This window comes from Herpailurus yagouaroundi, unplaced genomic scaffold, assembly GCF_014898765.1.
Source record: "Herpailurus yagouaroundi ecotype Mexico unplaced genomic scaffold, PumYag 184, whole genome shotgun sequence".
NCBI lineage: Eukaryota > Metazoa > Chordata > Mammalia > Carnivora > Felidae > Herpailurus > Herpailurus yagouaroundi.
The window spans coordinates 27,663,222-27,689,327 of record NW_024412415.1 but is presented as its reverse complement, the minus strand read 5'-3'; the positions used below and the strand labels follow the sequence as shown (position 1 = coordinate 27,689,327).

Genomic DNA, 26,106 nt, shown 5'->3' with positions numbered 1-26,106 from the left:
TGGCTACCTAATTCTATAAAGACTGGAATGTAAGTGTTTGAGAAAAGCTATATGAAATTTGGGCCTAAAAACTGGGTACTCAACAATTTTCACTGCTGTGGGCCTAGAGTCCACAGCACACGGGCCTCCCAAACCTTCTCCAGGTTTAACTCTAGACCCAAGGGGGTCCAGGGGAATCTAATGTAAGTTGAGAGTCTATGCAGGCTCACTGGACCCAAGCAGAACCATGCTGGTTTAGCTACAAGTTCATTTCCTAAATCCATGGCCTTGGGGATAGTTAAAAACACAGATTCCTGGGCCCCTCTCCAGAGAATTCTGCTTTAGTGGCTCTGGGGAGGGGCAGCCCCAGGTGACTGAGTGCAGTCTGTCCCTGGGCCAACCTTAGCAGCACAGGCCTGTCCCCCTGTGACCAATGAGTAGCCAAGTTCTATTTTGGGGCCATGAGCCCCTCACAGTAGCATGTTAGGAAATGGTGAGGCTAGAAATCCACTCCTTTCTATTGGCTACAGCAGGAGCAAAAATAAAGAAGCACTCTAGCAGAGGTGGTAGGAAGGGAGTTCCCCTAATATCCTGAGGGGATTTGGCACTTGGGAAGGGAGAACTGTCAGTGGAACACTCCTGAGAATAGAGACTGATAACACTGTAGGAAGTTAGGGGTCCATGCGCTTGTCTGGACAATACCACTGGCTGTTGCCGTGTATGCCCACACCCTCTGCAGCTTTGCACATCCAGCCCATGCTCCAGACTCTGCCCAAACCCCTCTGCCGATCCAGATTGAAGCCACCTGTCCCCACTTTAAACTCTTAACACAGTATCATTAATACCAACTTCCCAGGGCACCTGGGTGGCTCAGTCGGTTAAACATCCCACTTGGGCTCAAGTCGTGATCTCACGGTTTGGGAGTTTGAACCCCGTGTCGGGCACTGTGCTAACAGTGCGGAGCCTGGAACCTGCTTCTCTGTCTCCCTCTCTCTTTGCCTCTCCCCTGTTGACACTCTCAAAAGTAAACATTAAAAAACTTTTTAAAATACCAACTTCCCAAATTACATTCCACCGAATTAGTGGTTAGTCGATGATCTTAAAAAAAAAAAAAAAATTAAGGGGCTTTTGTACCAAAAACAAGTGTGGGAAACCGCAGATTACACAGATACACATTCATCATAGACATTAAAGGTTCTGAGAAAGTGTTCAATAAATAAACGGATTAGTTTTGTTTGACCCAGTATTTTCTAAACTCAACTGACCTAGGAATTTATTTGTGAAGGAAAGCCAATCTTGCAGAACTGATGATCCACAGAAGAGTTTGGGAAACATTGATCTACCCCATTCATCTAACAATTATTTCATTTCTTTAGCTTGCTCTTGGACTTTAACGGTTCATCTTGTGTTACTTACTTGTGTCATTTGCAAATTATCTTACGTAGAATATCCTTTGAAACTAGCAGGTCTTACATGCCTTTGAATTCTCAGCAGTCCCTAATGCAGTCCCTATATAATCAGTTATTGGAAAGTGTTAGATCTAATGGTATAAGTGACATACCGGTCACTTATGTAATATCATGTAAAATTGATGATCCAAGCCACCAATACCGAACCATGACTAGAACCCAGCTCTTCCAAACTCAACTAGTCTTCTCTTTAAGAAAGCCTTCTTTCAAGCTCTAGCTGGCTTTCCAGCAGGTGCAACAACAGGAAGTATTTATGGGATCTGAATACCAAAGGCAGTAAGACACAATCAAAAGCAAGTACCAAGAAATGCAACACAAGAAGATCCAAAAATACCTGAGCTTGCTCAAGAGGAGGTAAGCACTCTTTGAAGGCTCCCCAGTGCCTATCAGGAGTTTCAGGCTTCACAGCTAAGTATCCAGAACAAGAAAAGACCAAGACACTTGTTTGCAGAGCTAAGACATTTGACTGTCTATTAGACTCTCACATTAAGTATTTGAGCACTGACTTCTTAGAGAGCAACATTTATACATGTAAAGCCTGATTATAATCAAACGCTACTTCAGAGTGTCTGTATCCCTGTACATGCATGTACACAGGAAAAGCTGTTTGCTCCTAAGGAGATCCAGCGATAATACAGTGGTAACTTTTTAGCTCTCACACTAGCCGCCTCAAAGCAACAGGGCATCAACCCTAGCATCAACACCAGAATCACCTGGGGTGGGGAGACAAGAAGTTATTTGCCAATGCAGAATCAAGGCCTCCTAAGGTAGAGCCATAGGTCCCTGCACTTTTGCCAAGTCCAGAGGCGTTTCGAACTCACAGTGTAAGGATGAACACTGCTCTCCGGAGGCCTGGGGTCAGATAGGACTCACTTGATGGACTGCCTCCTGGGCATTTCAACACACCCAGTTCTGCTGTCAGTTTCTTCGACAAGGCCTCCCTGACTTCCCTCTAAGTGGCATTCACTCTCCTGTCCCAAAACTCCTTCAACTGTTGACCTGTACAGCTAACACTGAGCATTCTCCTCTGGACTCTGGCCATGGCCAGGGGCACTGGCCACTAGAATTTTGTTCAAACATAAATTGTACCTCATGGGACTTTGTCGCTCCTCACACAGACCCAGTGTGTTCTCAGGCCACACCCCAACACACATACACACGCTGCGGATGCCAGGCAATACCACACAACCCTTTGTCCCCATGCCAGGTTCTGGCACGAAGGGTACCCACAGCAGCAGCTGGCTCTGATTCTACACCTTCCGCCCCACTCAAAGCATATCCAAAGCCATACAAGACAAAGAGACACTCCTAGCAATTATGCAGCTTCCCATTTTCCAGGTCATCCACAAAGTTTAGTCCCTTAACCACTCATTAGTAGCCAATCTCTTGACAATTGGTGGTGACAAGTTAGTCAGGACACTGCTATTAAGAATCACTGACTGGGGCGCCTGGGTGGCGCAGTCGGTTAAGCGTCCGACTTCAGCCAGGTCACGATCTCGCGGTCCGTGAGTTCGAGCCCCGCGTCGGGCTCTGGGCTGACGGCTCGGAGCCTGGAGCCTGTTTCCGATTCTGTGTCTCCCTCTCTCTCTGCCCCTCCCCCGTTCATGCTCTGTCTCTCTCTGTCCCAAAAATAAATAAAAACGTTAAAAAAAAAATTTAAGAATCACTGACTTAACTAGTCACGGATAGCCTTGTGCTGGTGTTGGGAATGGACACAAAGTAGAGATGACTAAAGAAATGATGGTGCTTTGCAAGGTAGAAATATGAACAGAATAACAATCTTCAACGTCTGCATTATTGCTTTTTACGGGGTAAATTATTAAGGGAATACTCAGAAGTTTGAAAATTCACAGAAGCTTCTAGACAGAGGCTTTATACAAGCTGCAACACTACTATTATTGTGCTTTTATAAAAATCTCTCACATTATAGCCATGAACTATACCATCCACAGGGCCAAGACCATCTGAACACTTGGTTCACGTGGGATTTTTCAGGTTGAAGGGAAACCAGGATCTCCTGTCATTCAAAGCAAAGGCCACAAAGACCGCCTGTCGGACCACCTCATCTTGTCCTCTCAGTAGCACCTCCAAGACCTAACCTTGTCCACCTCCTCCATACCCCCACCCTATACCCATCCTCAGCCCTCCCTGGCCACGCCAGCTCTGTCCCCAGGTCACCATTCTCTACCACACCATTCGCTGTTAAGGTCCCTCCAAGACTCCCATCAGGAGACTCTCAAAGATTTCTTGAGTGGACGGGTAGCTTTGTTGACCACCTATATAGGTGAACCGCTGGAAACGGATACCCATTTTACCAGCACCCTATCAACTGATTCCCAGACTCTCCAACCAGCACGTGAGTCCAGGAAAAATGAGGGCAGTGCAATCAAACCCAAGTGCCTTCTCCTCCTGATGGTCTTTCATGCTGGGGTTTGGGAGTTAGGCGTTTTAGTGGATTTTGATGAGCTCTCTTGAGACAGCAGAGAATAAAAACCTAACAGAAAAATAAACCCTCTGTTATAGCTTTAATAAAGGGCTAGTTCACAGCCCAACAGATTTTCCTTTTGCCCAAGTTTTAACATTTTGACAAAGGATGCAATACTTTCACCAATAAAGGCACCGTCCAACGCAAATTCTAACAATAAAACTAACTGCAGTTTTATATTAGAACCAGTTAAAGAAGCAGGAAGGGCATTGACCAAAACCAAACACTGCAAGCAGAAGAAATACTAGAAGATATTTATTAAGGTGGCTTTTCAGAGAATATAAGAAACATTTGTTATTCAAGTAATTAACCATGTTAGGCCATCTGCCCCCCAAAGATGTCCACCACCCCATGGAACCTGTGCTTATTTTGCCTTACATGGCAAAAGGGGCTCTGCAGAGTTGATTAAGGGCCTTCAAAGAAGGGTCAAGGTCAGAAGGAAGTGGATGCAACAATGTAAGCAGAGGTCAGAGACCAAGTCTCGAAAATGCTATGCTGCTAGTTCAGAAGGTAAGGGGTGATCCAAGGGCTGCCGGTGTCCTCTAGAAGCCAGGTAAGGTGAGGAAACAGAGTCTCTCCTTGAGGCTCCAGAGGTGGCACAGCGATGTGAACACCTTGATTTGGGAACCTCAGAACTCCATAACCAGTAAGTGTTGGGGTGCGTGGGGGGACTCTGTTGGTTAGTGTCCAACTTCGGCTCAGCTCATGGTCTCATAGTTGCTGAATTCGAGCCTCCATCAGGCTCTGTGCTGACAGCTCAGAGCCTGGAGCCTGCTTCAGATTCTGTCTCCCTCTCTCTCTGCCCCTTCCCTACTCACTCACTCACTCTCTCTCTCTCTCTCTCTCTCTCTCTCTCCCTCCCTCTCTCTCATTCTCAAGAATAAATAAAAACACTTAAAAATTAAAAAGAAATTAAATGTGTTGCTTTAACCTACTTACAGTTCATGGTGATGTTTTAGTAGCAAAAGGTTCTATTTTGGTATCAAAGCTTAAGTACATATTCTTGAAACACTTCAGCTCATTTTCAGTGCGAAACACTTTGCTTCTATGAAGTAGGAAATAGCATAGCCATTTTTCAGAAGAACAGAAGTACCCAAGTAACAACAATTCTACCTCGTCAGCCTTTCAGGCAAACAGTGGTTTCGAGATTTCTAACGTCACTCATGTTCCCAGCGTGAACATGCATCATCTCTTCACCACTGGCCCAAGGAGCAGACAAAATTAAGCTCCAAGTCAGGTCCTCACTGTGGGCAAGTTTGCAAAGTTCCGTGGTCAAAGAGCTCTCACCACAGCCAATTCAAGACACCAAAATAATGGCACTAAATACCAACTTTACAATAGACACAGCCAGCTCCCATGAGCTGGTACGAGCCAGCCGGGAAGTTAATTCCCTAATTTTCTGATTCACAGAGTACTTAATATATGCCTCGTTCTGAGAAATAATGGAGCACTAGGAGATTCTTTTGCAAAAAAGTATTCTATAAATACACGTTTAGCAACAGTACTACATCCCTCAGACATTCACGCATTAAAGGCTCGGACAAGCTCTGCACTTGCCGTTTTGAAAAACCTAATTAGAACTTAGCTCAGTGTTTTATACTTGTATTCAGGAGGGGGTCCACTTGAAACTCCCGGCCCCCCCCGTTAGAGAACCCCCCTCTATTCAAGACAAAATTAGGAGGTCACTGGGAGCAGACTCCTTAAGACTTCCTAGCTCATGACCAATCCACCCCTGCTTGGATTCGAATCCTTTGGCACTTACCAACATGCAACACATCACTAGTTCAACAGAGCACACACCAGGAAATGCTGTCACAGAGCATTTGGAATAGGAAACGGGCAGGACACAGACCAAGTGTTTGGACAAGTTATCTATCATACACCAACATGACTACATCCAGAACCTAGCTTTGTTTCATGGGCCATTTTCCCCCAAAAGAGAAATAGCTTGGTTTCATAGACTGCTTCCTTCAGCAGTCTTTGCTGTAAGAATCATTCATGTGTGTTTTCAGCATTTGCTGAGCACCACATGGGGAGGATCCAAAAAGGATTTAAACAGCCTCAAGAAGCTCAACTAGTGAAGGGCTACGACATGGGCACAGATATCACACGTTGCTTTGCAGGGCAACTCTTTTTTAGAAAGACCCATCAGAAGGAAACGCCAAGTGGTCAATAATTCCTGTTACGTGGATTCAAGGGGCCATAGCCAAGGGCAAGATGGGGGTGGGGAGCATAGGACAGAAGAGAGGTTGCCATGGAAACACTGCCCAGAGAAGGGCAGCCAGCACAGTCCTCCCCAACCTTGGACACAAGGGCCACTCTACTACACCTTAGGCTAGGCGTCTACAGAAAAAATGCTCTGCCAGTTTTATTTATGGATTCGCAGCCACAACCGTGCTCTCGTCAAGTTCAAGATGCACCTCACCCAAGGAGGACAATCTACCCATATGCTTAGGCCTGTGAGAAGCCAGAAGGGAAGACATTGAAGTATCAGGGACAATTTGGTCTCTATCTCAAGTTTAATTACAAGGTGTACCATAAATTTCTTGGGTTTTTTTTTTTTTCAGCATTAGATGCCAAAACCTAAGGCGTAGGCTACCTCTCACAGGTGGAAAGAATCAACTTCATCAGGGACCCAAATGGAGACGTGTAGGACAGAAAAGCACCAGAGATGGAGGAGAAAGGTGAGCAAGGACATCAAATTGAGAATGAACCTGGCAGATAGCACACTGTCTGGCACACAGTGGGTTCTTTACGATTTTCTGTTGGGTGAATAAACATGAACTTGTCAGAACTAAGTCAATGAAGAGACCAGGAAGGTTATCCTGCCTAGATTTCAAACCCAGAAATCCTCCACCTCGACTTCTTCCTTGCATGGTATCAGAGCTCCTGTCACAGCACAACGAGTTGCTGTCCCTAGATGAGCCTTGGTCACGGTGAACCCTGAGAGAGCTAGAAGAGAAAGACACAAAACACCTGACTGTCCCATAACTAATGGCTTCTGACTTCATCCCAAAGCAACCTTTCAGTTGGAATCCAGGCCAAAAACCTCTGTATTCCCACAGGACAACTCCCTCCCAAAGAGGCAAAGACCATTAGGAGTAAAGTGGCTTTTCACAGTGAGGGTCTTTGGCCATTCACCAGAAACATACATTTGTTCCCACTGAGGCTTCCCAAGGCTGGTGGCATGCTCATCCAACCAGCAGAAACTGGGTAACATAGATCAAGTATCCTGTGTCTCAGCATCAGTCTGGGCCCAGGATAAGAGACGTTTCTGTCACACATGGTAACTGCCATTGATGAGCCGTGGCTGCCTCTCCTACGAACAGCAGCAAAGCGACCTCATCCCGTAGCTATCGCTGGGTGCAGCTCAAGACCAAGTGATGGCACATGGGCAGGGTACTGACGATCCCTAATCCTAATTAGGTAGCATATTATAAATCTATGAATATACATGCATAACACTTACCACATGTACAACTACATCTAAATTGCAACCATGCTGCTTTAAGTTCTCGAGTACAGAAGGAAAATTTAAAGTAGGAAGCAGGACTTCATCCGCATCCACCATGTGCTGGCACAGCTGTTGGGACAATTCGACTGCTCAGGCCTGGCCAGCCAGGGGAGCCTCCCTCCCCAGAAGGGATGTCCCATTATGGAGGCAAGATTTTCGATGGAGGCCCTTTCTTTTTGAAGCTCTTGGGATCACCCCAGTCCCTTTTTCGGGTCATAGGTTTCACAGGGGAACTCAGCAGGGAGAGGACCACGGACCCTGTGGAGCCTCCAGTTACTGCTCAAGGCACTATTTTTGTGGTTGTGTAAAAGCCTCATGAGCCTTATAATCATAATCATCCCCAGTCCCAGGCTCCAAACAGCAGAAGGTGACAGCCGGATCCACCTAAATCCCAACTTCGCTCTTTTTCCCACTGTCCTGTCAACCAAGGGCTGAATAATTATTTCCCAAACTGTATGGAGCAAATAATAAACCCAAGGGCCCAGAGGTGAGGAGACCACCAATTCCTTAAGGTTTAAGAATATGTTAGGAGTTTGAAGCACAACTTTAGCACATAAAGTTGTGCTTCCATCTATGGAGAAGAGTAAGGCCAAAAGAAGTTTCCATAGGCCAAGACCCTTTAGCTAGACTTTGCTTTACAGACAAGGTGGTCCTTAACCTCCAAGAACATACACATTTCCACAGGGTCAAGTGGAATAACCTTCATTTAAACATCCTGCTAAATGCACAAAAACCAAGGAGGTCTGGTTGCTCCCCAGTGCCCCCTTTTTTTCCATGAAATAACCACTACTGGATTAAGTCATGCAGTTGACTATTTCTGGAGTAGCAAACAATGGCTCACTGCCAACATACCGGAACTAAGTTTGACTGTCTGACCAAGGCTTGCGATGGTTCTCGGAATACTTTTTGGCCCTGAGCTCATCCTACTAGATCCTCTCTAATACCTGCCTTGCCCATGAGCTATTGGCACCCAGGCAGCAACCGCCAGAGGTGGAGGAGGGAAGGGGGAGGAAAGACAGAGCTCTGGTGCTCCTCCTACACCCACACACCTCTAAGTCCATGTGTGCACGGCCAGTCACAGCAGCAATGATTCAGTTTTGTTTATCAACACGTCTCTGTGGATGCGATTAACTTGGATCATTTCAAGGAGAAATTATCATTTAGGATGAGGAGACCGCTGTGCCAAGCTGGTGAACAGAAGCACACATCCATGCACTTTCTCAAAACATGGAGTTATATAGGGGGAAAAAGTGAACCTGATCTAAAAACAGACCCATTAGTATCCCCAAGCAGGAACTGGGGTGTAAGGCACACATCAATAAGGAGATGGCTCCCATGCCCCCAACCAACAATGCTAGGTCTGTGACCCTCACCCCAAGGGACCTGTACCCATATACACCTAGAAGCAAGACAGAGGACACCTTTTTTATGTTTGTTAACATTTGCTTAGGTATTTACCATTTGGGATCCTCCATTCTCTTTTGAGGATCTATGTATCCATCTGTTTATTTAGAGAGAGAGAGAGCACAGAGGAGGGGTACAGACAGGGGGAGACAGAATCCCAAGCAGGCCCCGCGCTGTCAGTGCAGAACCCGATGAGGGGCTCGAACCCACAAACTGTGAGATCATGACCTCAGCCGAAACCAAGAGTTGATGCTTAACAGACTGAGCCAGCTTTCTTCATGATGTTCCAGGTCAGAACCAGCAGCAGCCTGACAAGAACCTCCCTGCCTATGGCTGTGGCAGCCATTACAGATCATCAGTGTAGCCCCGAACCTGGAAACCCACTTGGGATTTGGCCTCAGTCTCACAACTCTGTCCTCTCAGCAACCACTCGAATAGCCACGTGGTCAAACACAAGATGAAGCACATTTGAGCATCAGCTTAACTCCTAACGCTGCTGTTGTTCAATGCACTCACCAGAAACATTCCTAAATCTGAGTGAAGATGTTCTTTTAAGAAATCATGATGGTAGGTTTCTTAAAGCAGTTTATCATCAATAAGAGATGAAACAGAAGGATGCAAACATCAAAGAGCCAACTTGATAAAAGTTCATTGAACAAATGTGTGAGGGTTTTTACTGAAATGCTAATGAAAATACATGAAAGAGACTTCACAGAAACTAAGAATTGTGGAGCAAATGACCAAATTCATACACAACCCACAGTACCCTCCCCCCAAATAACCTGGCTCCTTCAAGCCCCCTAAGCCTCCTCCAGGGGGCCTGCTCCTGCAACACTGACCTTTGCTGGTTTCTCTAACACTGTCAGCTCCTTTCCCAACTCATCGTCTATCCCAGGGCCTTACCTAGCAGCTTCCTGGAAGTGGAAAGAACTCTGATTCCTCTTTATTGACAGCCTGCTACGTACTCAGCTGTTCAGCACAGAGCCTGATGTGGGGCTCAAACTCACCAACTGTGAGATCATGACCTGAGCCAAAGTCGGACACTCAACCAACTAAGCCACCCAGGCACACCATAGGTTTACCACTTAGAGGTCTTCACTCAAGGAAGCCTTCCCTGGTCATGTTTATGACCACCTCATCCCCCAAGTAGGACTCCCCCCTTTTCCAATGACTTGGAATGAAATCCCACATCCTCATTTTGCTTTCAGGCGAGTGGTATGCAACACACAGCACAGTGCCTGGAATCTGTAGGAAACACTGATTCAATGAATTAAACAACTGCTTATTCATTAATCCATTGTTAAGGCAGACAATTTTTTTAGAATTGAAGGTCAAAGAGGAGTTTGACAAATTTGTGATGCAAAGCATGCTGGGCAGTCAGAAGAGATGGGTCTATGATCAAAGTTGAAATAATCAGGCACAAGCAACATCCTTGTAGAGTGGAGAAGACAAAAAACAACACCATGGAATAGGATACAAAACCCACAAGCCGTAAAATAAATGTGGCTCCATACAAAAATTAAGTTTTCTTCAGGGAAAAGGCGAACAGTCAAATGGGCAACGTATTTACAACACAAAGCAGAACGCTCATTTCCCCACTACATAAAAAGCAAACAGAAACCTGTAAGCAATACCCAACAAATGAGCAAATGACCAAGAGATCATCAGGAAAAAAACGTAAGGGACTTTCATCATGTGAAACTATGTTGAACCACACACACAGTCACCCGAGATAGCACTTCTATCTAGCCGACTGGCCATGAGTAAGCATGCTAATTAACGCTGTAAGTGTGCTTACCACTGTGTTGGGAAGAGATCAGAAAAAAATCAGTCCTCTCATACCTTGTTGATTAGACAATTGATTCTTCTTTGGAGGACAGTTTGGCACTACAAAATTAAGGAGGAACATATCCTCTGACTTCCAGCAATTTATCCCACAGATGTATTCACACTTACTACAGTTATGCGTGTTTCTGTCAACAGCAATGTGTAAAATAGTGAGACAAGGAGCACCTGGGTGGCTCAATCGGTTAAGCGTCTGACTCTAATTTCGGCCTAGGTCACCATCTCGTAGTTGTGAGGTCAAGCCCCAAGTCAGCTTCAGGCTGGGTGTGGAGCTTGCTTAAAATTCTTGGGGCGCCTGGGTGGCTTCGTCGGTTAAGCGTCGGACTTCGGCTCAGGTCATGATCTCACGGTCCGTGAGTTTGAGCCCCGCGTCGGGCTCTGTGCTGACAGCTCAGAGCCTGGAGCCTGTTTCCGATTCTGTGTCTCCCTCTCTCTCTGCCCCTCCCCTCTTCATGCTCTGTCTCTCTCTGTCTCAAAAATAAATAAACGTTAAAAAAAAAAAATTTATTTTTTAAATTCTCTCTTTCCCTGCCCTTCTGCCCCCGCGCCCCCCCCATCTGTTGCACGTGCATGCTCTCCCCAACAACAAAAAAAGACTACTCAAATATAAAGGGCAGGTGATAGGAAGCTAATTAAGAAATCAATGGAATGGAACACTGCTGTTCGAGAATCAGAATGAGCTATACAGACCAGTAAAAAAATTTAGAAGTTTAATACAAGTTTATTTGAGTCAATAAAGCACTTCGGTCATGTTGAGGATGGAAAAAGGCAGCTAAGGGAAAGGAGAGGGATTATTAGTAATAGACGCAGGCAGGCACAGACTATTCCTGAAATAATATCCAAGATACCGCTAACACAGATGGCCCTTAAGAAGAGGCCTTGGTTTCCAGGAGACAGAGGGTGGACCGAGACTTTCCACTGCCTACCCCTTCCTACTGTTTCAAGTTTTTACCCCATGTACAATTTACCTTTGCAAAAATTAAAGTTCTACACACAACAGGGAAGGAAGACAGGTGAACGCCAAGTACAAGTTTTTGAGGAAGGGAGAAAAACTAAATAGGAGACCAGAATCACTCAAGCTTCAAGAAACCACAACTAGAACTAGGAGTAGGAGGAAAGAAGATCCCGCATACAACAAGGGTCCTCGTTGAGGAGAGACCTTGGTGGTAATCCTGACTCAAAAACAGAACACACAACCCCCCCACCCCCCCGCAAGTAGACCCCGAGCAAGCAGGTAACATGAGCCTATAAGCAAGGGGACTTGAGCATAAATTCCTATCATCCAGATTTGGCATTATCAAGACTAGAAGCGGAGGTTGTGCCCCAGGGAACTGCAGTGGTGGCAGTTACCAGTACAAGCCATTCGTCCTCTGGTTTTCCGGCCCTTTCAAGTTCTACACCTTTAAGGAGTCAGTCTTCCTGGAGCAGAGAGAATGATCCATCCAGAGAGTTACCACAGTCTTGGAGTCCACTTAATAAAGCTAACAATAAGTTACAAAGCAAAAAGCCTCAGGCCTCTTTCTGTGTCCAGATGATCCCCTGGGTCCCCGGGGCCGACAGCTACAGGTGACAGACTGAATAAACCGCCCAGGCCACAGCCTCATCAGGGCTGCAGTCTTTCCAAAACCACCACTCTTGATCCCACAAGTTTATACCCACAGTACCAGGTGGGGACACTAAGTTCAACAGCTCACCACTTCAGCCTCCCTGTTTGGGGCCTGTTTCCCAAAGCCTCTTTCGACAGAACTATCTGAAAATAGAAACCAAGTGACATAAGCTGTGGTCTATTTCAGCAATTATGTCACACACATCTGGAGGAGAACTCCCAAATGTCTGCCCAGCAAAGGCTTCTCCTTGGTGCTGAGTAAAACAGAGTCCAGACGCTTCCCTCCCCGAGCCACTTGTGTGAGCGATTCCTGGAGTCAGCAAGTCTCCCAAGGAGTCCAAGAGTTCTAGATACACATTCTAGTAGGCAAGCCAAAGGAATTTAGTCATTTCATTGCATTAGCCAAGTACTAGTTTTAAATATTAAGTATTTAAAGGCACCAAACTATTTCTAGTAAGTTGCCAGCAACATGGTAAAAGCTTGATAACACCTCCTGCACTGTCCCTCTTAGAACTTTAGCCACAGGATATTTAAAAGTAAAACACACACCCATAACATACAGAAGCCTGTTTTCAAAGGGCTCTCACACATGTAGATATGGGATACATATGGAGGATCCAGACTTCCAGCCCAACAAAAGTGTGGCTGAAGCATGGCACATCATAGGTACCCGGTAAATGGTCAATGAAGCAATCGAACCAGTGTAGCTTTACCGAAAATCCAAGTTTTCTGGAAATACGAGGAGACCCAAGACAAGCAGCTCACTCCCATTTTCATGCAGGATGCCTGGATTATAAAAGGTACTCAGTTTCAGAATGGATCCCAGCCCTCCATGGCTCTCAGGAATCCTTTAGATCCTTGGAAACGAATTACTGTTTTTTTCCCCCTTTATCACACTAACTCATTCTCTTCAGCTGGAGGATTAACTTCCCCATCATGCTGATTATGCTTTTCCAAATATGGTCTTATGGGAAGTCTAATGAAAAGAGTATTAAAAAAATATTTTAGTTAAACACACCCATCAACATTGAACGCACAGAGCACAGCTGGTACAACATCAGGGTTGAGGCCTGCCAGGATTCATCATCAACAAGTTGACGGGGTTATCGCGTCCCCTCCTGAGAGTGCTTATGTGTCCCCCCACAGCAAGAGATGGGCCTGGAACCACACCCAAGGCCCAGCAAACTTGACCTACCGTGCGCTCTTATCTCTGACATTTTGTTCAGTAGGGATGAAACCCAGTGAACAGTAACAAAACTGGCAGGGGGCACAGAACTGAATACACTTAAGCTTCAAGCTCTTCCAGTTCGGATAATTTAAGGACCAGCTGATGCAACTTTCCTTTTCTCCCTTTGGAACACTGTTCCAAACAGGGAAAGCTTTAAAAAGCTGCATCCATCTGTATTTGCTGAGTTCTATACACTCCTTCAGCAATCAACCTTACACCAAACTCAAGCCACTTGTTAGTGAATGGTTTCACAATTCCAGAGCCTGGGACCACACGGGGTCCTTCTGGGCACAAACCCTAAGAAGCCCAACATAAGCAGCAAAGTCAGAGCTGTGGTTACTCAACCCCGGAGGCATCATTCTGTATCCTGGGGAGAAGTCACATGTTTCAATCGTCTAATTATGTAATTATCTAGCTTCGGGTTTAGTATGTCATCAGTATGCAGTCAAATTAGATCCACAAATATGTTGAGGAGAGTGTTGGGCTTAATTAGGTGCTTACCCCTAGGGCTGTGCTGTTCTCATTGCAGATGCAAACCCTAATCCTATTGAACTAGGTCTTTCATGTATATACACATACACATAAACCGACTTCTCCTCCAAGGAGAAGGCCCACACACTGCCCTATGCCCCCCCCCACCCTCCCCCCAAGCTCAGGAGGAGGGCTCCCAGGAGACTCTGGGTAGACACCATCCTTAATCCCACAGAATCCCACAGAGGGATCTACCTCTTGAAGGAGTTTCCTCCCCCACCCCCCCAGGCCTCATTCCAGAGGCCCCTTAAGGCCATTACTTCTCAACAATAACCTACAGGAAGGTATCTAATCTCTTAGCTCCTCCCCAAATCATCTCCGTCATCTTGGTAAAAAAAAAATTTTGTTCCCCACTTGACAACTTCTCTCCAGGAAGTCTTGGAGACTTCTAGACCAAACTGACCTCTGCAATGTCTAACATGCATTATCAGTCAGTAACTGTCCCAAGCAACTTACGCTGAATTATTCATATTTGTACATTATCTCAAAATGGTTCCAACAGTCTCACTGGTTGACTTTAAATGTTGAGCCACCTTTTATATTTTGTTCATGATCCCCATGGGATTAAGTAAAATGTAGGGCACGAAGAGATGCTCAATAAATACTTATTAGTTTGGTTGACTGAGTCTCAAACAATGGAGATGGGTTCTCTTTCGTGTGTGCGTGCGCGCGCGCGCGGGCGCGCGCGCGCACGTGTAATATATATTCGATATATATCGAAACTCCTGCAGCAATAAAGCCATCAGGTCCAAAAATGTGGGTGTAAATCATTAAGTCAAAAATGGGCTAAACTTCCCAACACAAACTACTACTCCCGAGTAATCCAGATTAAGTGTCATTTAAAAGACAAACATAGGAAAGAAGTAACAACTCAAGTACTATATTGGGGCTAACATCCTTTAAGCAGGGAGAGCTTGCACAGGAAGTAGCAGTTACGGAGTTATCTTTGCTAGTCACTTTCTAGGCTTTAAATTCAAGCATGAATGGCCCAATAAAACAGATATACTGTTTTCAAACTCTTACCAATTTGCTTGTTTAACCTTTTGAGACACAGAAGAGTTGTTTAACCTGTGAGACAGTGTTACCTTCCAAGGTCAGACTGTAACAGGATTTTTCTCTTTGAGACACCAAATAGTATAAGTCATTGCTTAGGGGCACAAGGTGTTGAAGGTTTACTGATGAATCACTGAAATCTCCTAAAACCATCATTACACTCTATGTTAACTTGGATTTAAATAAAATTTGAAACATCATTGTTCACACTAGAAGTCTAATCAAAGTGTTCAGAACATATAACCATAGTCACCAAGACCTGCTTTTCAACCTGTATACCTCCAGAAAGCTCAAAGTCCACTAGAGTAAATTGGCTTTTTAGAATCTTTAAATTTGAATAATCCTAAAGTCAAACCTGTTTTTCTCAACAGTTGGTACCAGGTTTCAGGAAATCTCTGCCCATGTATTAATTTTGTCAATATCCTAACCAGCAGTCTTAAATGAGTCACTTATAAAATAAATTAGGATATTTCTCAGGAAAATGAGAATTATGGGCCCGAATCATCCTTGACAAGAAAGTTGAACAGAGGTGAAAATACTCTAACATTTAGTTGTGTGTGCATCTGGAGGGTTTCTGCATTTCTGATATTACTGTGCAGAATAATTTAGAAATTCACAATGAAGGTACAAATCAAGCTTCTTTCTCTAGCTTCTCTGAAAAATGCCTGTAAAGACACTAACCAGAGAGCAGGTCCCCAATGAACTCTGAATCTGTCATAGCTAAAAAATTCAAAGTTAACTCACCACTAGACAGTCTAGATAGTTCTAGAATATGACGGGGAGTGGGAGCATTCTTAATCAGGTCACACTTGCCAGAAACCAAACCACAGCAGTTAACTATAAGCTATCATAACACAAGGGGTTGTTATAAACTCTAAGACTTTAGAGCTTTCAAGCACCTCAAGGGAAGCGTTCAGGCATTTTCACGAGCCCGTTCATTAGCTGGGCTTCCTAACTTCCTGGCACAGCCAATTCAGACACGCCACGTGAGACAATCAGGCCCATACAGCCCTCCCCTGCTTTCGACTACCAGGCACCTTCTCCACCTCCCCCCTGGGACAGTCCCATCACAGAGCACCGCCAGCAGGGATGCTTAGGGCTCACCCTAAACCCCAGCCAGAATATCAAGGGCAAGCTGACCAGCTGTCAAAATTAACAAGCTATCCCAGAGCCATTAAGACACAAGTCTCTCCTGAGAGGTTTTAACAAAACAAAACCAAAAAAAAGGGGGGAGGGATGGGGGGAGGAAAGGGGCCTGTCCGAGAAGGGATAAAGAAAATATGATTATATACACAGGAGTATTATTCAGCCATTAAAAAGGAAACCTTGCCATGTCTCACAGCACAGACTGACCCTTGAGGGCATTATGCAAAGTGAACCAAGTCATAGAACAACATAGATATATAATCTCACTTCTACGGGGCATCTTGAACACACACAACACCCCCATACAACTCAGATACAGAAAACAGGTTTTTGTTGCCAGAGGCAGAGGTGTAGAGGGGATGGCCGAAATGGGTCAAAAGGTACAAACCTCCAGCTATAACCTAAGTCCTGAGGATGAAACATACAGCATGGGGACTCTAGTTGATAATCCTGTGTTGTATATTTGACAGTTTCTAAGAGGAGATCTTAAAAGTTCGCATTAGAAGAACAAACAAACCGTGGTGCTAGATGTTAACTACTTTTGGGGATCGTGTCACGGTATAAATATCCAATCATTATGCTGTATACCTGAAACTAGTCAGGTTTTATCAGTTATACTTCAAGATAGGAAAAAAAAAAAAAAAAGACTGGCATCCAAGTTCAAATTATTTAGGAATCATGCTGGGGAGTCTCAAGTATCCCAGTCAGTGTTTGCCGGGGAAAAATAAAGGCGAAACATTTAGAAGGTTAAAAATTAAAAAACAGCGTTCCAGATCACACACCAGAAGACTTGGGTTCAGTGAATCCAGGTGGATTTCACAAGTCTGCATTTTCAAAGCTGAGGTGATTCTTGAAGATTAGCCAGGACCGGGAATCCATGCATAGGAAATTCCTAGGACTAATAGCTCAAAGGACACATTATAACCTTACCTCCAGGACTTATTTGCACTCTTAGAATTCCCACACTTGAAACTTAACACGGGACACAGGACACCTGGCACATTCATCAACAAATCCTGACCTTTTCCAGAAGTACTTGCCAGCTTCCAAATGCCATCCTTTTAGAAAAAGCACAAATGATTTACTTTAATGTTTATTTTTGAGAGCGAGAGACAGACAGAGGTAAAGGGGAGAATGACAGAGAGCAAGACACAGAATCTGAAGCAGGCTCCAGGTCCTGAGCTGTCGACACAGAGCGTGACACGGGGCTTGAACTCACAAGCCCCAAGATCATGACCTGAGCCTAAGTCGGACGCTTAACCAACTGAGCCACCCTGGTGCCCAAGTTGTTGTTTTTTTTAAAGAGCTTTTATGGGGTGCCTGAGTGGCTAAGCCAGTTAAGTGTCCTACTCTTGGTTTTGGCTCAGGTCATGATCTCAAGGCTTGGGGGTTCAAGCCCCGCATCGGGCTCTGTGCTGACAGCGCAGAGCCTGCTTGGGATTCCCTCTCCCTCTCTCTGCACCTCCCCTGCTTGCTCACTTTCTCTCTCAAAATAAAAACTTAAAAACTTTTTTCAAGGGGCGCCTGGGTGGCGCAGTCGGTTAAGCGTCCGACTTCAGCCAGGTCACGATCTCGCGGTCCAGTCCGTGAGTTCGAGCCCCGCGTCAGGCTCTGGGCTGATGGCTCAGAGCCTGGAGCCTGTTTCCGATTCTGTGTCTCCCTCTCTCTCTGCCCCTCCCCCGTTCATGCTCTGTCTCTCTCTGTCCCAAAAATAAATAATCGTTGAAAAAAAAATTTAAAAAAAAAAATTTTTTTCAATTACAACATAAAAAGCTTTTATTCTTCTCTAAAGTATTCGCCATGTTTAGAAGTGGGAGAGAACCTAGAGACTTTCCTGTGAATATGGAAACCCAATGGTAACCCACTCACTCTGGACACAGAGGGCAAAGGGGGAAAGTGTCCTTGAAATGGTCAGGGGTCAAGGAAGGCTGGCATCCTGTGCTATCTTCCTTGAGGCATGGTTACAATCCTGCCCCTCCTGCTGTTCCAATTCTCAAACACAAACGTTCGGTCTACACCAAACACAGACCACAGAAACCAAGTAAAGGAGGAAAGGACTTTGCCTCCATGAAGACACCCAACAAAAGGCATTTTCTGGCTGTAACCCTTCACTGTTCCCATTAACTAGATTTGAGTTGCAAATGGTTTTGAGTGAAAGCCATCGGGACCACATGACACTCATCCATCTTCCCATCACTCCCCCACCTAATTCCTGAAATCTTCTGTAAAAATGCCTGCCCATCTACCCAGGAAGGGTCAAGTTTGTGAACCAGACTTAGTCTTCTAGGCAATGTACGTCCCACCCTTTCTGGGAAACAGGCTGTGAAAATGATCAATCTTAAACCAGAGACCATCAGAAAAGGACTTGCAGAAAGGGGAGGGGATGAACATTACAGACAAGCAGACTAAGGGTCCTTACAGCTCCCCCGCTTCTGCGCCCCATGGGTCCATCTCTCTTCCAAAAGGCAAGCTCATCTTAAGTCAGTCGTCTACAGAGGTTTATTGATGCCTTCCAAGTATCCAGCATAGAATGACACTCTAAGAACACCATCAGCAAGCTTCCTGGTAGGGAACTGCCAATTTTAATTGTCTGAAGGGCAATGAATGCTGAGGGTGGACAACATTACAGAAAGCCAAGGAGACTTCCCAAGGAGGAAGCCCCAAAGCCAAGATCTCATCTACGTGGTTGCTGGCCAGTTCCAGCGGGCAGGAGAAGTTTCCAGAGTGTGGGCACAGAGGCAGGGCAGGGCTCACCAGGGATCCGGATCCGAAGGGTGTTGTCAGGAAGCAAAAGAAAGGCCAGACATCTCGAAGGGCCAGTCTGACTTGATCTTCAGGTCAGACCAAGTCCTCCTGACCTTGGCCTGGGAGAAGATAGCAGGGCACCTGGGGGGAGGCAGCAGGGCTTTTGGGGTACAGGAGCGCTATACCTACAGCACACTGATGGAGGGTTTCTACTGGAAAAGAGCCCCAAAAGCTTGGTACAGACTTATAATTCAGCCACATTACAGAAAAGAGAAAGAATGTAGGACATCAAATTGAAGAAGGGAAGGAAGCAAGACATGTTCTTTGGATATAGCAGGATGCTGCTCTCTGAAAAGTTAGTACAGACTGAATAATAAAAAAAAAAACGAAGCTCAACACCACTGCCATGAATCGGATTCCAGGATGGGGAGCAGAGCCAGCAACCACAGAAAGACCCACACCCGTTATACCCAGACTCCCCACACCATTAGGTCTCTCGTGGAAGTCCACACTTCACCATCTTGACAAGGTCTCTGCAAACCAGACTTGCAATTCCCACCAGAAAGTCAGCAGGGCTGGGTTTGTTCCCAGGGCTCAGAGTAGAAGAAGAACAGTCGTTGTTGGCTAAATTGAAGGTTCTCCACGGAGATGATTTTGCTCCCCCATGGAGTAAAGCCCAGGGACATCCGAATGCCTCTTATGGGGGAGGAGGATGCTACTGCCTACTTGAGAGTGGAGGCCACAGATGCTGTTCAACATCCTACAAGGCACAGGATGGACTCTCCTCCCAGATGGAATTTATCAGCACAAAATGTCAATTGCACCGATGCTGAGAAACCCCGGGTCAGGTCAGTTAACTCGATTTACTAACAGTGGCAGCAGCTGTTTCAGAGCTAGCGGTGGGACAGGCATCTCTGGACAACCCGGAGACACAGACTTGGCAACCAGAAGGCTGGGCCTACTGCAGACGGGAAGGAGGCAAGAACACCAGGCCGACCGCACCTACCTGCACCCCAGCCACGTGGCCAATTTCTTCCCAACTCTGACCCCGACTTTCCACTCTGCTACCTTTTCCTGCCACCTTCAACTCCCACTTGAGAATCTCACCCCAAGTCATTCAGTACGTGGAATCTCAGAATGGTAAACTACAGCAAAGCCAAGGTAACAAGCTTGGCCAAGGAAGATGAAAGGAAGGGAACCTCATACGGACAGACTTCTTCATGACCCTGGTCATGAACCTGAGCAGGGTCTACAAATCACCAACCCCCCACCCCACCCGCCCCGTTCCAGGGAGACACCACCCCACCCTGCCTCTGCAGACCTGTAATTCCTAACACCTGTGGACTACAACAGGTTATCACACTCAGACCCCAAGATCGACGTGCACGGGCCTCTTCCCTCTCCTCCCAGATTCCACCCCCGGCAGCATCCAAACCTCCAGCTGTGGGCCCTCAACACCTCCCATCAGTTGAGTGCTCTTGGCCCTACCCCATAAAAAGCCCTCCCAACTAGTTCCCACCCCCCACACCTGCCTCTAGCCTCTTTCCATCATTCATGGCAGTCTCTATCATTTCTCACCCATGTGGCAGCAAAACCTCCAGAGCAAAGCTTTTCAAATGTTCACAAGAAGCTATGGGGGGGGGGGCGCCTGGGTGGCTCCTTCGGTTAAGCATCTGACGTCGGCTCAGGTCATGATCTCAAGGTTCCCAAGTTCAAGCCCCACATAGGCCTCCGTGCTGAGGGCTCAGAGCCTGGAGCCTGCCTCGGATTCTCTGTCTCCCTCTCTCTCTGCCCCTCCTCTGCTCACACTCTGTCTCTCTCTCCCTCAAAAATAAACATTAAAAACTTAGGGGCTGCCTGGGTGGCTCAGTCGGTTAAGGGTCTGACTTCGGTTCAGGTCATCATCTCGCAATCCATGAGTTTGAGCCCCCACATCAGGCTCTGTGCTGACAGCTCAACCTGGAGCCTGCCTTGGATTCTGTATCCCCCGCCCCCCGCCGGCGCCACACCGGCCTCTCTGTCCCTCACCACCTCGTGCTCTGTCTCGCTCTGTCTCTCAAAAGTGTTAAAATTGTTTTATTTAAAAAAAATTTCAGATACTTTAGGGCAGCCGGTTGGCTCAATTGGTTAAGCGTCCAACTTGGGCTCACATCAAGATCTGGTTTTTGAGATTGAGCCCCACATTGGGCTTTGTGCTAACAGCTCAGAGCCTGGAGCCTGCTTCAGATTCTTTGTCTCCCATTCTCTCTACCCCTCCCCCACTTGCACTATCCCTCTCAAAAATAAACATTAAAAAAAATTTTTAAAGGTGGTGCGAGGGAGGCTTGTTGCAAACAGATGTCGTGGCTCAAAGCGGGGGCAAGACAATCTGTTACTTTGCCAGGGACACAAAGTGGTTCTGACCCAGATGCTCCCAGACCCCACTGGGCCCTGCAATGTTTGGAACGTCAGCCCCTAAAGAGTTGGCAGGGGGGTCCGTTCTTTGTCCCCAAACCCTCATTACAAGGCAGGGCTTTCCACAACAGCGTTTGCTGCAGGAAGGGGGGGCTATGGGAAAAAGCCAACAACACACACCAACGTGAAGCTGCAAACCAACAGGAAATCACAGAAGAAGGAACTTAATGCCAGTATGTCTCTGCCAGCTGCCACCCAGTGACGCCAGTGACCTCACTACGGGTGACCTGAGGCAGATTTCTATGCTTGAGGCTTAATCCCCATCATACAATTCTCCAGCCAGGCTGAGGTGTATCCAGATCTGGCTCTCCGCATTGCCTCTTCTCCTCTCGCCCCAATCCTGGCCTAGCCGGGGTGTCCCTCTCTCCCCACAGCCCGACCCACCTCCCCTTCCAATCAGAACCAAGGTACTGACTGACGTGCCCAGCTCCCAGGCACCAGAAAGGCAGCAACAGCTTCGTTCCCCTGTACCTCCCAAGGTATTTGCCGTGGTGCCTAACAAGGGTTTGCTAAAAAGTAAATGAAACCCAGGCTGGGAGGAAGGACAGGTGAACCATTTCAGGTTGTGCCTTGGCCCCCCCCATGAAGCCATCATGCAGCCATGGGGCAACACCACATAAAAGCAAAGACAGAGCATGCGAGTGACAGCAGGGGTCACCCGACAAACCCCACAGCAGTGTCTCCAATGCCTTCTTCACCAGGCAGGATCCTACAACCAACACTGCCCCATAATCGTATCTGGCCGGATGTTTTCAGAAAAGCTTTTCATGTGCTGGAGAAAGCCAATCCCCCTAACAAACTGTCCCCACCCTCACCCCATAAGGAGGTAGTTAACTGGTCAAGACACCTGAGAGGGAAAGTGAGGACCCAAAAGGCGGGGGGGGGGGGGGTGTTGAGGCCACCCCATTGTTCTAACACCAAGGGGGCTGAAGGCTCTCTACAAACGGCGCTTTAGCAGCTGTGGGACAATGCAGAAGTTCTCCCCCAAACAGTGAGGCCGGATTAACTGCAGTAACTGTTACCAGCAACGATGCAAAAGCTACCAGCGAGGGAGTGCAGCTGAAGGCAGGCTGGCCGAGCACCCAACCCCACTGTGTGCCGCGCTTTCGCGAGGCTTCGTTAAACACCAGACATGGATGCAAAAATGCCCACCACTTACACAACGAAGCACGCATATGTTGTCTTATCCGTGGAGGGAGACAAATGTCAAAGTTGGAAGCTTTTCTCCCTAAACCACAATGCCAACAGGTTGAGAGTCCTGTGTGCTAGCCTCCCCAAGCCCTCTTGGGGAACACCCCTTGTGAAATCCACCCCTTCCCGAGAAACATCCACCCAGTCCTCAGGATGCAAAGAGGGATTTGTCTTGAGACCCAATTAAGAGGATCCGACTAAAGTCAATGCCCTTTACCTGTGCTGTGAGGTGGCTCTAAGGGTCCCCACCATGGAAGGGGACTGACCAGCTCCCCGGCAAACATATACCAACCACAGGCTAAGAACACACACAGCTGCCGGCAATCTCAGCATATGTTCTGCCCTACGGGTACTCACCCCTGCCTGCACATCAGAATAACCTGGGGATCTTTCAAGATAAAAGGGAAGGCCTGGGCTGCGGGAGTTACTGATTAAACTGGCCTCGGGCGGGCAGGGCGGGTACTGACGTGGTTTAGAAGCTCCCAGGTGAGCCTAATGGGCAGTGACAAGGTAGACTCACGGGCTAGTCCCCAGGAGGAAGCACAGAACAGACCACGACCGACCTCTAACGCGTCTGGTCCGGGGGCAGCTCCCCTGCCACCTGCTGCCAGCATCAGAGCTCACCCCACCCGCCCCTGCAGACCTCACTCTAAGAGGACAGGACCAAGCCCCTCTGAGTCCTCACCCCCAGCTGCTCATCCATATCCCCTTCCAGGCCATCAACAGGGAGGTGCAAGGCCCCGCATTGGGTCTGTGCTAACAGCTCAGAACCTGGATCCTGCTTCAGATTGCATCTCCCTCTCTCTCTGACCCTCCCCTGCTCGCATTCTCCCCCTCTCTTTCTCTCTCTCTCTCTAAAAAACATTTAAAAAAAATATCCAAATGCTCACAGTAAGTAGTATCAGTAGAATCAGGATTCAAATCTAGCTGGTAGCGTTCTAAGCCTTTGCTTCTAACCATTCTAAGATAACATCTTGTTATAATTATCAAATTCAGCTGTGGTGGAGAGGAAACCTCGAGGGAAAGCAGAGTTCATTAAAGCCCTGAATTTGAGGTCTTAAAAAACAAAAAAATCAAGTTCATCAGTATAGATGGAAAAAACCTGATTTTTTTTTTTTTTTTTACTGACTGTTCCTGTGGAAAAGATTTGCGGTTTCAGAGACCATCTATTTATTCATATGCATCCGTAGGGCATCTAGTACAGGTCAGGAACGGGGCTGGGGGCTGGTGACAAGGAGATACAGGCCATACCCTCTGGGTGACTTTCTAAGAGCTAATATGATCCTGGGCTTCCTTAGTACACCTCCTCCTTGTGAGACCGGCCCAGGCCACCCTGCCCTGCGCTGCACACAAGAGGGGGGAGACTTCAGAGAGCAGCTGACTGTGGGCTTGTCTAACTGGCAGGGTGATGATTTGATACTGGTTTTATTTATTTTTTTTTTTATAAATTTTTTTTTTCAACGTTTATTTATTTTTGGGACAGAGAGAGACAGAGCATGAACGGGCGAGGGGCAGAGAGAGAGGGAGACACAGAATCCGAAACAGGCTCCAGGCTCTGAGCCATCAGCCCAGAGCCTGACGCGGGGCTCGAACCCACGGACCGCGAGATCGTGACCTGGCTGAAGTCGGACGCTTAACCGACTGCGCCACCCAGGCGCCCCTGATACTGGTTTTAAAGAATGGTGCCCACACTCCACTCTGGACCCTCTCAATCAGTCTGTAGGAGTGGGTCCAGGCCCTGGCAGCTTACACGTTTCTACAGCTGAGTTGACAACTTGTTGCTCAGCCAGGATTGAGAACCAGTGGCCAAGAGACGGAAAAGGAGAAAAATCCAGCAACCACATGCATGAGTTGTTGAAGACGGCTGAATAAAAGCAACTCCATGTAGCCTGGACGAAAGATGGCATGAAGGACCAGAGTGGGACATAGGGGCTCCCTGTGGAAGGCATTCCCATATTGCTGTGGGGTGCCAGGGACAGGATTGCTGAGAGCCGACAATAGGAAGAGGCTACAACAACCCTCAGGAGAAGGGATTCCTGGTACCTTCAATTTGGAGACCTCCCCCTAACCCTGGTTATCACGCTCTGAAAGCTGCAGAGCAATGACCTCCTGCTCAGATCATTCAAGAGTATACTCACCATGATACAGGAAACACTGCTCTTTTAAATTAAAAGCAACTAATTGCTTTTCAATCTTCTGGTCTAGAAACCATGTGAAGCCATGCACCCATGAGAGTGTACATTTGGGGAGTGGCGAGTTAAACTTCACATCCCTGGGGCTCACCTCCACCTCCGACATCTACACTTTAAACCATCCTCTCTGATGCAGGTGACCCCTGGGAGCTGTGTCTGATGCAAAGAACGAGTCCCTAAAACCTTCCCCGATCAGCAATCCCTCCTCCTCCTAAACCTTTCAAATGAGTAACATTCACTGTTAAGTTCCAAATGTCAGCTTCTGTTTTCCTCCATATGCAGATACAGGTATAGGTGTAACTAAGCCCGGCCCCAACCAGCAAATGGTACTTCACACCGCTCTCTGTCCCCGCACAGGGTGCTCAAAGGATGCTATCTGAATGACCATCTTTAAAAATCAAAACTGGTCCACTCTCTGCCCTTCCCCCACTCATGCTCTGTCTCTCTCTGTCTCTTGGGGAAAATAAAATTTAAAAAAATATTTAATCGACTCAGACTTCAATACCTTCTAAAATAAGTACTTAAAAATCTTTTAAATGTAATTCAACCAGCTGCCAAGTGACCTCCCCTGGCCCACGACTGACTTCACTGTGCACGGGTCTAACCCTGGACCACGTGGCTTTGAGCATGTGGGCCGTAAAGCAAGTCAGCATTTGGATTTCCCACTTTCATCCAGCTCATTGGTTTTAGGGTTCTTCAGCTGGGGGCCTAACACACAATATCAAAATGAAGCAGAGTCGGGTCAACAGAGGACCTCGAAGGGCCCGGGTGGAGGCCGGTCTTTTGGGAAAGGGGCCTGACACAGATGAGGAGTCCCAGGGAGTGTGCGGAAATAAGGAATTCAGTCTCCCTCCTGGAACAAAGCAACCTTCACAGAAAAAAAGGTTCTCTTCACCTTGCCCCCAGGAGGGCACAGTGTTCATTAACATGGGGAGGGTGCTCCAAAGGTCTGTTGTTTGCAAGTGGTCAGCTCTGTTGCTTCTGTAAGCGGGCCACGAGGAAGGCTCCAGAAAGCAGCACACTCCCCAGGAACTTCAGGCACACAGCAGCTTCCTTGGGGCCTTCAAGCCAGTTTTAGATCTGCTAAAACCTAAGGCAGCACCATCCAATACAAGTATAACAGGAACCATATACATGATTTAAAAAGATCTAGTAGCCACGTTTTTTGACTTTTTAGTTAAAAAAAAAAATGAACTTGGTTTTTAGAAATATATTTTATTTAATCCAAAATATCCAAAATATTGCCATTTCAGCTGAAATTTAA

The 26,106-nt window shown here is 46.8% G+C and overlaps 1 protein-coding gene across 5 annotated transcripts in view; it reads right to left on the bottom strand.

Moving 5' to 3' along the window:
- TLN2 (talin 2) overlaps positions 1–26,106 on the bottom strand; it is a 439,937-nt gene that overhangs the window by 388,748 nt on the left and 25,083 nt on the right. The window lies entirely within an intron of this gene.